The sequence below is a fragment of the Littorina saxatilis genome, linkage group LG7 (assembly GCF_037325665.1).
Source record: "Littorina saxatilis isolate snail1 linkage group LG7, US_GU_Lsax_2.0, whole genome shotgun sequence".
Taxonomy (NCBI): domain Eukaryota; kingdom Metazoa; phylum Mollusca; class Gastropoda; order Littorinimorpha; family Littorinidae; genus Littorina; species Littorina saxatilis.
Genome location: NC_090251.1, coordinates 17,794,401 through 17,806,515, shown reverse-complemented (window position 1 = coordinate 17,806,515; position 12,115 = coordinate 17,794,401). Strand labels below are relative to the sequence as shown.

The window sequence follows — 12,115 nt, the reverse complement described above, 5'->3', positions numbered from 1 at the left end:
GTGTAGGGTCAGAAGCAGGCTGCTCTACTAAACGGACAATGTGTTTTGCTTTTGATGAATTCCGGCAGCTATAACACAGCCGCTTGGAAATGAAATGGCATGTAAGGGAAAGTCGCCAATCCCGGAACAGTCGGCCAACTTGGAACACCTCAATATGCGATCAACGGGGAACAATTCATGAACAATTGTTTTGCAGAAATGTCTAGTGACATTCCTCGATATTAGTCCAGCAAAAACAATGACTACCGCGGCAAAATAAAAAAAATGGTACGTTTTTTAAACTTTTCTTCCTTCTTCTTCTTATTTTTACTGTCTACAATTCGTATTATTACTCTTTATCTACATACGTTCACGTAAAATGTTGATTGCTGTGATAAACCTTCATAGATTTACAATAACTTGAACGGAAAAAAAGATTTGAAACGTCACGTGTATCCAACAGAAAAACACGAAATCCATGCAGGTGCCATGCGGCAATGACGGAACACATAAGAGAGGCAAACATGGAACAGTGTTCCAGCTTTGCCGCATTCCGTTCCATCTTACCCTCATCAAACAATAAACAGAACACTGCTGTTTTATTCACGTATTCAATTCTCTTTTCGGTTTTGTTGTGTTTTTCCTTTTTATAAGTTTTATTGAATGATTGATTGATTTGTTTGACAGTATTATGAGACCCGAACGGCGGTGGTTACCAGAAGAAATGGGCTGCGCTTTGTCGGCAGTGAAAAACGGAGATATGGGTTTGCGTTGCGCATCAAGAGCATATGGTGTTACTATCACAACTCTTAAAAGTCATTTAGAACAATAGAAGGAAACAAACATATTTGCAAAAGAAGAAGTAAAGTTCACAGGAAGACCTTCTACATTAACACCAGAGATAGAACAAGAACTAATCAATAGCATTCTTGAAGCTGAAATAAATTTGCCAACGTCACCCCCATCGTTGTTTTGTACACTGTACAATGAGATTCTTGTCATTATGATTGCTTGGTGTCAGCAGCAAATGTAAGCTTACCTGCTGCTGATGTCCTGCAACGCAAAACCACAAGCTCGTCGAAGAGATCATCACGAAAAAACAATCTTCTCCTAACAAGCAAAAGCTGGAGATTTCACTTGCAAAAAGGCGTGCAGGTCAACAGAAAAGAGGAAAGAATGAAGCTACAACATCTTCTGCTCAGAGAAACAAGAGGGGAATATCTTCTGATCAGAGGGGAAAAAGGATAATGTGACGTCTGCTTCTCGTTCTAGGGCTGATCAGTGTTTAACAAAGACGAGTGCAAAGAAGTAATGAGAAATTTAATAATTCTGTACTTTCAAAAACATGCACATGATCATTCTTGCAGACATCAATCCCTTTCTCTTAGAATCTTCAAATGAAAGTTTTATAGATTATGATTTCGCTGGTGTGATTTCACACACACGTAACAACATTGTCTTTCTTCTTCTTGTTGCGTAGACGTTTGATATCGAAGCGCGGAACGTACTTCTTCTTCTCGTTGCAAATGTATTTCGGTTTACACAAATGAAGACATGAAGTTAATGTTCACAAAATATAAAGTAGTCTACTCATCATGATAAACTCGATCTGGGTGACACTTGGGGACGTTGGTGGTTCCTTCCGTGGTTACCGCTGACGTTGCCCTTCCCACAGTGTTCACACGACATCATTTACACAAGCATTGTACACCCCTGTACACTTGCACCTTCTGCAACACACACGTGCAATATCTGTTATTATCAAGTATGATTTCCATCGATATCATTCAATTTGTTTCTCTAAAACAAACACAGAAACAAGAGTTCACAGACTGACACAAACACATGGAAAATGAACAATACCTGTGTTTTCCTGTGAATCAATAATGTTAAAATGTATTAGCGTGTTTTACCTGCGGTTAGTGGACCTTTGGAGATCGCAAAAATGTGGAAATCCGTCCACGGAAGGTGAAACATATGCTAGTGCAATCTACGTGGCTTCGTTGATTGCTGCCATCTTGGAGTCAATGAAACGGTCAGAGCATTGCATCCTAGCAACCTCAACTGAATATATGTACAGTTCATATTCACGAATTAATACCAATGCACGCTGTTTCCTTTTGCTCTCTTCTTTAAATTTCTTTCCATGAAGATAAACAAATTCTTGTCTTGTACGCTGCACTAGTTTTGGACTAATGGCGCGAGCGTTGACGTCATATGTATACAGTGTCGTCATGACGTAGTCTCGGTCATTTAACCTCGTTTTGTGTACGCAACTAGTGAAGTCTCGATTAATATGAGAGAGGGAGTCGATACACGAATTCCATTCGTCACATAACCCCATGGATCAAGATAATTATCCTATCGCAAGTAGATAATTATTCATCGTACGACGCTCTGCTCATATAATCTGTACCGTGGTTGTCCTTGTCTCTATCTTTCTCCTCTATTGGGAACGCTCAATATCCTTTCGTCAAGTCTAGCTTTGAAAAGTATTTCGCTTTTCCTAAACTTTGAAACAGATGGTCGACATCGGTGATGGGTTCAGCGTCGAACACTACCACGTTGTTCAGAGCTCTCAGATCAGAACAGAAACGGTACTTTCCGTCCTTCTTCTTTATCAGGACGATGGGAGAGTTGTATGGAGAGTTTGCAGGTTCGATGACATGCAACTTCAGCATTTCTTCAATTTCCTTTTCGACAGTTTCTACCATGGCGTGAGGTATGGGTCTGGGTTTCACAAAGACTGGTTTCTTCTCTGTCACTTCAATGGAACATTTTTCCAGGTTCGTCGTCTTTGGAACATCTGTTAGGAACTCTTCAAATTCTTCACAGATCATCTTCGCCTCCTTGACCTTTGCCTCGTCCAATTTCTCGTCGAAATGGATGTTCTTCACATTTTCGGTTCTTTGAGTTTCTAGGAGGGGTAACATCTTCTGAGTGTCATACTTGAAAATGTCATCGTCCATCGTGTTGTCCTCTTCCATGACAACAGCCACGACCTCTTCTCCTCCGTCTTCTTCATCACTTTCTTCTTCGTTTGAAGCAGGAACACTCGCTTGGGCAGATGAACTGGGATTGGGAGTGGCGGAACTCAATTCCCGTTCTTGGTACTCCTTGATGAGGTTGATGTGGTAGATCCGTGTTCTTCTGCCAACTTGGATCTTGTAGTCGAATTCATTCAACTTTTCCACAACCTTGTAGGGACCTGACCATGTAAGTTCCAGCTTGTTGTTCTTCACAGGGCGTAGAAGTAGAACCCGTTTTCCGACTTCTAGCGTCCTTGGTTTCGTTTTCTTGTTGAAGAAATGGGCTTGCTTGCTGGCCGCTTTCTTCAGGTTCTCACGTGCCACGTTGCACGTTTCTTCTATTCTGTTCCTGAGGTTGACTACATATTCCGCTGTAGTCTTCTGCTCCCCTGAGATTTCTTCTTCGGTCCATGTTTGGCGCAGCACTTGCATGGGTCCTTTGACAGATCTCCCATACAGCAGCTCAAACGGCGAAAATCCCATGCTTTCTTGTGGAGCTTCTCTGTATGCAAACAGGAGGGCGGGGATAAACGTGTCCCATTCCCTCGGTTGATCGATCGCTAACTTTTTCAGCATGCTCTTCAGTGTGGAGTTGAACCTTTCGACCAAACCATTCGCTTGAGGGTGAAACGGTGCAGTCATATGGTGTTTGATGCTGAGAAAGTCGTTCACTTCTTTCATCAGGTGGCTGGTGAACTGTGTGCCTTGGTCCGTTATCACTTCATCTGGGATTCCCAATCTAGTCCACATCTCCCAGAGAGCTTCAGCTACGGTATCTGCTTGGATGTTTTTCAGGGCTACGGCTTCGGGGTATCGGGTAGCGTAGTCAACAGATACCAAGATGTATTGTTTCTTGCTCTCCGACATAGGTTTGACCGGGCCGATGATATCCACCGCAACTCTCTTGAAAACCGAACTGATGGGTGGCATCCTTCCCAGAGGGACTTTCTTTGTCTGACTTTTCGGTGCAGTTCTTTGGCATGTGTCACAGGACAAGCAATACCTACGAATGTCTCCTGCACACCCTGGCCACCAGAATTCTGCTCTAATTCTGTCAGATGTTTTTCTTTGACCTAAGTGTCCTGCCATGGGGTGATCGTGACCAAATGAAAGAACTTTGTTCCTGAGTTTCTTCGGAACGATTACTAGTGAACGGTCGTTTCCGTGGCGATCTTTCGTTGTTCTATACAGGATTTCTTTCTTGTATGAATACCGTATCCCATTGATCCCTTCTGGAGAGTTGGCAAATTGCCTGATGGTCTTCAACGAAGGGTCACTTGCCTGTTCTCTCTTCAGATCAGCTGGCGAATACAGTCTTTCTTCTTCCTTGACTCCCTGTTTGTGGCTGCAGCTTGGTTTCTGGGCGTCCTCTGTCGCTTGTGCTCTCGTGGTAACAACAGCTGCTGTCCCAGGGTACCACGCTGGGTCTCGAACAGGATATGTGGGAGTCAATTTCTTCTCTTTACCTAGTCCATACCATTTACCTATGAGGACAGGGTAAATTGGGTCGTCCATCACCGTTACTTCTGTCTCGGAGTCAAAGTAGGGTGAATCGATGTGCACCACGGCGGTGTGGTACATCTTCTTGGAGTCTTTCTCTGCCAGAGTAGTCTCCTTCATTTTCGCTGAATATGCCTCCTTAGGCACAAACTTCTTGCTGACAATGATACCAGTACATCCAGTGTCTCTCAAAGCGTTGACAATTGTTCCATTCAGCTTCACTGGTACCACAATGGCACATTTCTTTTCCTTGCAATTTCCGCAAAGTTTTTCTAAGAGGATCGGTGTCTCAAGTGTATCTTTCTTCGATGAAACTGCACCTGCTGTGTCTCTCTTGTTTGGACAAAAACGAGAGACATGCCCTTGCAATTTACAAATGAAACAACATCCAGATGCTCGCAGTTTCTCTCTCTCGGCGTCACTCAACTTTGCCTTTAGAGTTTGATTTGCGGGTTTTGTTGATGGAGCAGCTATTCTTGTTTCTTCTTGGGGAGAACGACGTTTTTCAGGCTTGACGTACGTCGATGAAGTTTTGACGTTCGATCTAGATTGTTGATATGTGTTGGCTATCATCCCAATCTCTTTGGCGCTCTTAGGGTCTCTATCCCTAATGTGAACGGCGAGGTCAGGCGGAAGGGTGTCCAACACCTGCTCACGGACCAACAAATCTTTGAGATCTTTTACATCTTGGTCGCATTCTGCTAATTCCACCCACTTGTCTAGATACCGTTCTAGCTTCGTGATGTGCTCTTTATACGTGTCAGTGGCGCTTTTCTTGGTTTGGCGAAACTTCTTTCTATAATCTTCGCTAGTGAGTTGGAAACCCTCATACAAAGCGTGTTTGAGAGTGTCGTAGTCATTAGCGTCTTCCTCGTTCAGCTTTGAGAAGATGACTCTCGCCTTACCCTTCAGAAAGTACACTACACGTGAAGCTTTTGCTGCATCACTCAGGTTACAGTCTCGAGCATAATGCTCGAACTGATGGAACCAGCTCTCGATGTCATCACGGTCGTCTAGAAAAGGAATCTTGGGCTTGAAACCATCATCTTCGCGAATACGTCCTGGCGAGTTGTTGTTCCTGTTGCCCTCTTGGTTGGCGTTCTGGATTTTCAACTGTTCCAGTTGGAATTGTCGTTCAGCATCACGTTCTCGTTCTTCGCGATCAAGAGTTTGTTGCTTCTCTTTCTGATCAAGAACAAATGCACGCAACTCGGCTCCTTCTAACCCCAACAACTGTCCTTCGGCCATTAGCTGTCTAGTCAACTCTAGCGGATCTACACTTGTGGACTGAGACATATTTACAGGTGACACGTCCGTGCACGCCTGTGGATCAACCTCTTCGTCGTTACGGTTGCTGTCAACTTGAAGAGAGAGATGAACACTCTCTTCTTCGTCAGCAGGAATTGGTAACGAGTCTATCACCTCTTCCCGATCGTTACCGACAGTAAGGGTTTTTCTTCCCTTCTTATCTGTGGTTACTATGGGAAGCGATTTGTCGGCCGGCTGTTTCCGTGCCAACTGGGCTGCGATGGTGGACTTTCTAAAATTATGAGCTGGGGAACTGTCGTCACTCATAAGTCACCTCGCGTATTATTCCAAAACGTACAAAATGTATGTTGCTCAAACACCGTCGAGCTACTAAATTTCGGATCAAATTACAAAAAGAAACAGTCGGGCGGCGCCTTCGTGCACAAAATGCAAGTCCTAGTTTAGCTCTACTTCTACTGTACTTTGAAATAATTCTTCAACGTATGTTACGTTACGTTTCCACACAACCACCCAAAGAGTTATGTTTCCACGTTCTATCGTGAGTCAGTTTACTTCTATCTACTAACGAGAACTTACACTGTAAACTTTATTTGACTCTTTCTGGCGAAAAGATCAATCTTTCACTCGATCGAACGTTGAATATACAAGATGTATCAACTCAACTGTCAATTCGCATCATTTACTGTGTAGATTAATTTACAGCCACTTCTACAGCAAGTAAATACGACTGATATCCACAAGTCGATTATATAGGGCTTCACAGGGAAATACAGGTATTAAATCCTTACCTCTTAGGTACCTGACTCCCACCAACCTCCCGCGTAATTTAGAACAAACTAAGGGGAATGATGGTTCCGATAGTACGTGTAAGAATACTATCACACTGATGAATTGGAACACCACAAATAAAATTGGGAGCTAACAAATCAAAAGTGGTCTCGCTAAATATTGATTTTTTAACGTGTCGTTTCAGCTGACAACACTTCCAGTTTTTATTTTACCGTGTGATAGGGCACACGTTGAGTTATAGATCTGTGATAAGTAATATAACTAAAGGTAAATAAATAAAATTATATGATGAGACGATGGCGATGAAGTACGAACATATACAATACAAATCGACATGCAAGAAACCTACAGCAATTTTGAAACGAGAAAAATTTGGAACGGCTGGATCGAAAGTAAAACGTTGATTCAAAATCCCGTGACTCGAGCCCCCATTGTGACGTCTGCTTCTCGTTCTAGGGCTGATCAGTGTTTAACAAAGACGAGTGCAAAGAAGTAATGAGAAATTTAATAATTCTGTACTTTCAAAAACATGCACATGATCATTCTTGCAGACATCAATCCCTTTCTATTAGAATCTTCAAATGAAAGTTTTATAGATTATGATTTCGCTGGTGTGATTTCACACACACGTAACAACATTGTCTTTCTTCTTCTTGTTGCGTAGACGTTTGATATCGAAGCGCGGAACGTACTTCTTCTTCTCGTTGCAAATGTATTTCGGTTTACACAAATGAAGACATGAAGTTAATGTTCACAAAATATAAAGTAGTCTACTCATCATGATAAACTCGATCTGGGTGACACTTGGGGACGTTGGTGGTTCCTTCCGTGGTTACCGCTGACGTTGCCCTTCCCACAGTGTTCACACGACATCATTTACACAAGCATTGTACACCCCTGTACACTTGCACCTTCTGCAACACACACGTGCAATATCTGTTATTATCAAGTATGATTTCCATCGATATCATTCAATTTGTTTCTCTAAAACAAACACAGAAACAAGAGTTCACAGACTGACACAAACACATGGAAAATGAACAATACCTGTGTTTTCCTGTGAATCAATAATGTTAAAATGTATTAGCGTGTTTTACCTGCGGTTAGTGGACCTTTGGAGATCGCAAAAATGTGGAAATCCGTCCACGGAAGGTGAAACATATGCTAGTGCAATCTACGTGGCTTCGTTGATTGCTGCCATCTTGGAGTCAATGAAACGGTCAGAGCATTGCATCCTAGCAACCTCAACTGAATATATGTACAGTTCATATTCACGAATTGATACCAATGCACGCTGTTTCCTTTTGCTCTCTTCTTTAAATTTCTTTCCATGAAGATAAACAAATTCTTGTCTTGTACGCTGCACTAGTTTTGGACTAATGGCGCGAGCGTTGACGTCATATGTATACAGTGTCGTCATGACGTAGTCTCGGTCATTTAACCTCGTTTTGTGTACGCAACTAGTGAAGTCTCGATTAATATGAGAGAGGGAGTCGATACACGAATTCCATTCGTCACAGATAACATTCTCGACGATGCGTTCTATCCCGGGGGAAAGCACTTGGTACTGCTTCATGTGTGGCACCAACTCCCCTGAGAACATGATACAGTGCCAGAAGTGCACACAGTAATCACACGATGACTGCGCTGACAGCAGCGGACAAAAGGACTTCGAAATATGTACTTAGCAATTTTTGTGTGTCTGCAAAATCAGTTCTTAAATCTGTTCTTTTTGCTTTGAGACTTTATGCGTAATGATGTTTACATTTAGTCAATTGGGCAGGTAGCCCTTTTATATCTATTTGTCAACTGAAGAGGGGTACAAATGAAGCTTCGACATTTCGTGGTACTGCTTCATGTGTGGCACCAACTCCCCTGAGGATATATTATAGTGCCACTGAGAAGTGCACACAGTAATCACACGATGACTGCGCTGACAGTAGAAGACAAAGGACATTGTCTGCGAAATCGGTTCTTTGCCTATTTTTCCTTCTTTTTATTTAAGGTTTTGTTTTTCAGTCCTTTTTAGACCTAGCCCTTATTTATCTTTTTTGTTTTACATTTAAGGCTTAAATTGTTATCCGATTTGTTATTTCCTTGGTAAAAATCAAAATATGATGTTGAAAAAAAGACATTTGCATAAAATGGCTTAATCAAAATGTTATGACGTATTTATTTATCTTGTGTGTGTGGCAATGTGTGCTTGTTTGTGTGTGAATGAGAGTGTGTGGGTGTATATGTGTGTGTGTGAGACACAGACAGAGCTAGAAAGAGAGTCAGGGTGTGTTTGTATGTGTTCCGAGTTTGACAACACAGTGTTCCACTTTACACACCCATGCGTCCAACCTGGAACAAATGCAGACATTTTTATTATGATCAGTCTGATGAGTTGCGTGACTTTTATTTTATTTTATGTGGTTCGTTTATTTACTGATAGAGTCTAGTATGTGACAATATAAAGAACGCTTTGCAATATCTATTTGTTTGTCTGGTACGGCTGTTTCTCCTTAACTGTTCCAGGTTTAGCGACTTTCCCCTAATAGTTGGCCTATATATTTTGGGTTAGGTAACCCTCACGTCTACCAAAAAAATATGCATAAGAAGTAAATGGTTGTGCACACAAAAAAAACGTGCTTAAAAATGTAGTTCATGTGGGAGTGGCCGGGGGGGGGGGGGGTGAAAGAACAAACGGGTGTTCTAGTGGAGAAGGGATGTAAAGGGAGGGGGGGGGGGGGATTAGGGGTGATGTAGGAGATATTATTGCGCAGAACAATTTAGTTTAACTCAAAACCAGTGCAGTGTAATTTACTGATACACAAATCGGTCAAATGACGTTCTCAGCGGATACGTAACCTGCAAACTTAGCTTTCATTTACATGTAGATTTGTTTCATATGTAACTTAATAATTACGTGTCTACAACCCCACTTACGTTGGCTTCTTGTATGCTCACGTAACACAATTATACAGGCTCAAGGCTGCCAGACACACTGATACTTTTGTGTGCCAACTGAAAGACTAACGAGCAGTGTTGGATTAAATATGAATAAATATACCTTGCGCGTGGAGGGATAATTAGTTGAATTAAACGCCCCACAGCGATGTACATGGCAACTGCGGCGATCATCCTTTTTTGAGGATGTAAGTCGCTTGTTCATTCCAATGCTTGGTATTCTCTCAGGTGCCAGGAGACTGGTCTGTCGCGATATAACCTTGAACAATTGAAAACGACGTTAAACACCAAATAAAGAAAAAAAGGAGACTGGTTCCGCACAACTCTCGCTTAGGCCTACTCTTTTACACATGTCGTACGATCATTTACAGCTGAAATAAAGTCAAAACTGCAGTTCATCGCATTCGATGTTTCAAAACAGAGAACACTCTGAAAGAACTTTTTTTCTTTTGCACTTAAAAGACCGTTGGGTCGATATATTTGTGACTGCAACGTATTTGTGTCATTAACAAACGTTCCAATAACTTACCTTTCTTGTTTTTTTAATAGAGAACACTCTAGTTCATGAAGTTCATTCACAGTACACTTAAAGCTAAACGGAAGAGAATATGAAATACATTTGCATGTGTGCACAAACAATACACAACTCTTAATCCCTACCCCTCCCTTAACGTAAAACTCTGCCCCCCCCCCACCCCTTTCCCTCTACCACCACTCCCTCCCTACTTGATCCCTCGTCAGTCATTGCCTCCGCATGCCCCCCCCCCTCCCTCCCTCCCCTCTCACCTCCCATACAGAGCTTCTGAGCATTAAGATTTACTGTGGAACCCTAATTTTACGACCTCAAGAAATCTTTAAAAAAAACAAGTCGCGTAAGGCGAAATTACTACATTTAGTCAAGCTGTGGAACTCACAGAATGAAACTGAACGTTGTCCGCCGCTCGTGCAAAAGGCAGTGAAAGTGACGAGCCTGTTTGGCGCGGTAGCGGTTGCGCTGTGCTTCATAGCACGCTTTACTGTACCTCTCTTCGTTTTAACTTTCTGAGCGTGTTTTTAATCCAAACATATCATATCTATATGTTTTTGGAATCAGGAACCGACCAGCAATAAGATAAAAGTGTTTTTAAACTGATTTCAAAAATTTAATTTTAATCATAATTTTTATATTTTTAATTTTCAGAGCTTGTTTTTAATCCAAATATAACATATTTATATGTTTTTGGAATCAGAAAATGATGAAGAATAAGATGAACGTAAATTTGGATCGTTTTATATAAACAATTTTTTTTTTACAATTTTCAGATTTTTAATGACCAAAGTCATCAATTAATTTTTAAGCCACCAAGCTGAAATGCAATACCGAAGTCCGGCTTTCGACGAAGATTGCTTGGCCAAAATTTCAATCAATTTGATTGAAAAATGAGGGTGTGACCGTGCCGCCTCAGCCGGATATGACGTCATCAAAGACATTTATCGAAAAAATGAAAAAATATCTGGGGATATCATTTCCAGGAACTCTAATGTAAAATTTCATGAAGATCGGTCCAGTAGTTGAGTCTGAATCGCTCTACACACACACACACACGCACAGACAGACAGACAGACAGACAGACACACACACACACACACACACACACACACACATACACCACGACCCTCGTCTCGATTCCCCCTCTACGTTAAAACATTTAGTCAAAACTTGACTAAATGTAAAAAAAGAAGATTCTTTTCAAAAGAGGGAGTCTTAAAATGAAGGTAAAGTTACAGAGTATATGAAACTATTAAGAGCAAGGTCTGAAAGGAGGGGGGGGGGGGGGGTCTTAAATCGAGGGTGGTAAAGGGCGGAGGGGGGTGGGGGGGGGGGGGTTGGCTGTAATAGCTGGTGACGGGGACTGGGAAACTGTGTTTCGCTCCGGACCCCACCCTCCCTACAACATCCCCCCCCCCCCCTCCGCACATATACTCCCCCCCCCCCCCTTCCCCCAAAGCCTCCCTCACCACCAACAAGAATAACACGAAGAAGTAAAAGTGGTTAAAATAAAGTTCGTACCAAGACACGACCAGGCTCAAGCATTGTTTAAAGATCCCCTTATTATCACCCCCGCTGCGTCCAAACCCTTCTCGCACCGACAACTTTCCCCAAACAAGGGCAATAAACTGTACTGCACTTGCTCCCCTCTCAAACCGGCAAGAGTTGTGGAACTTCGAAGTTGGGGAATTTTTCTTTCGTTTTCGGGTCAGTCGTTCAGATTTAGACTTTGGAGGTTTGTGTTAGTCCTAGTTTGACCTCGACGGGCATATAATCCGTAATGATATGCATGCACATAACAAAACAAGGATGGGGGTCATACTATAGGGTACGAAGTGTGTGTGTTTTATAGTTTTCATGGTGTGCTTGTGTTGGTGTGTTGTGAATGATGATGATGAAAGTTTAAAGTAGCAAGCTCTGCGTCTGGTGAATGAAACAGTAGAGTGATGTGAAGAAAAGTAAAGTGAAGTAAAGGAGAAGTTAGAAAAGCAACAAAGTAAAGTAAAGAAAAGTTAATAAAGTCAATACAAGTAAAGAAAGAGTAGTGTAGAGTAGTGTAGAGTAGTGT

The 12,115-nt window shown here is 42.0% G+C and overlaps 1 long non-coding RNA gene across 1 annotated transcript; it reads right to left on the bottom strand.

Annotated features, from left to right (window-relative positions):
- Positions 1 to 7,055: 7,055 nt before the first annotated feature.
- On the bottom strand, positions 7,056 to 7,835 carry LOC138970303 (uncharacterized). Its single transcript, XR_011456881.1, has 2 exons — positions 7,664 to 7,835; positions 7,056 to 7,480 (listed from the first exon to the last, which is right to left on the bottom strand). It is a non-coding gene; the product is annotated as an uncharacterized lncRNA (long non-coding RNA).
- Positions 7,836 to 12,115: the final 4,280 nt, after the last annotated feature.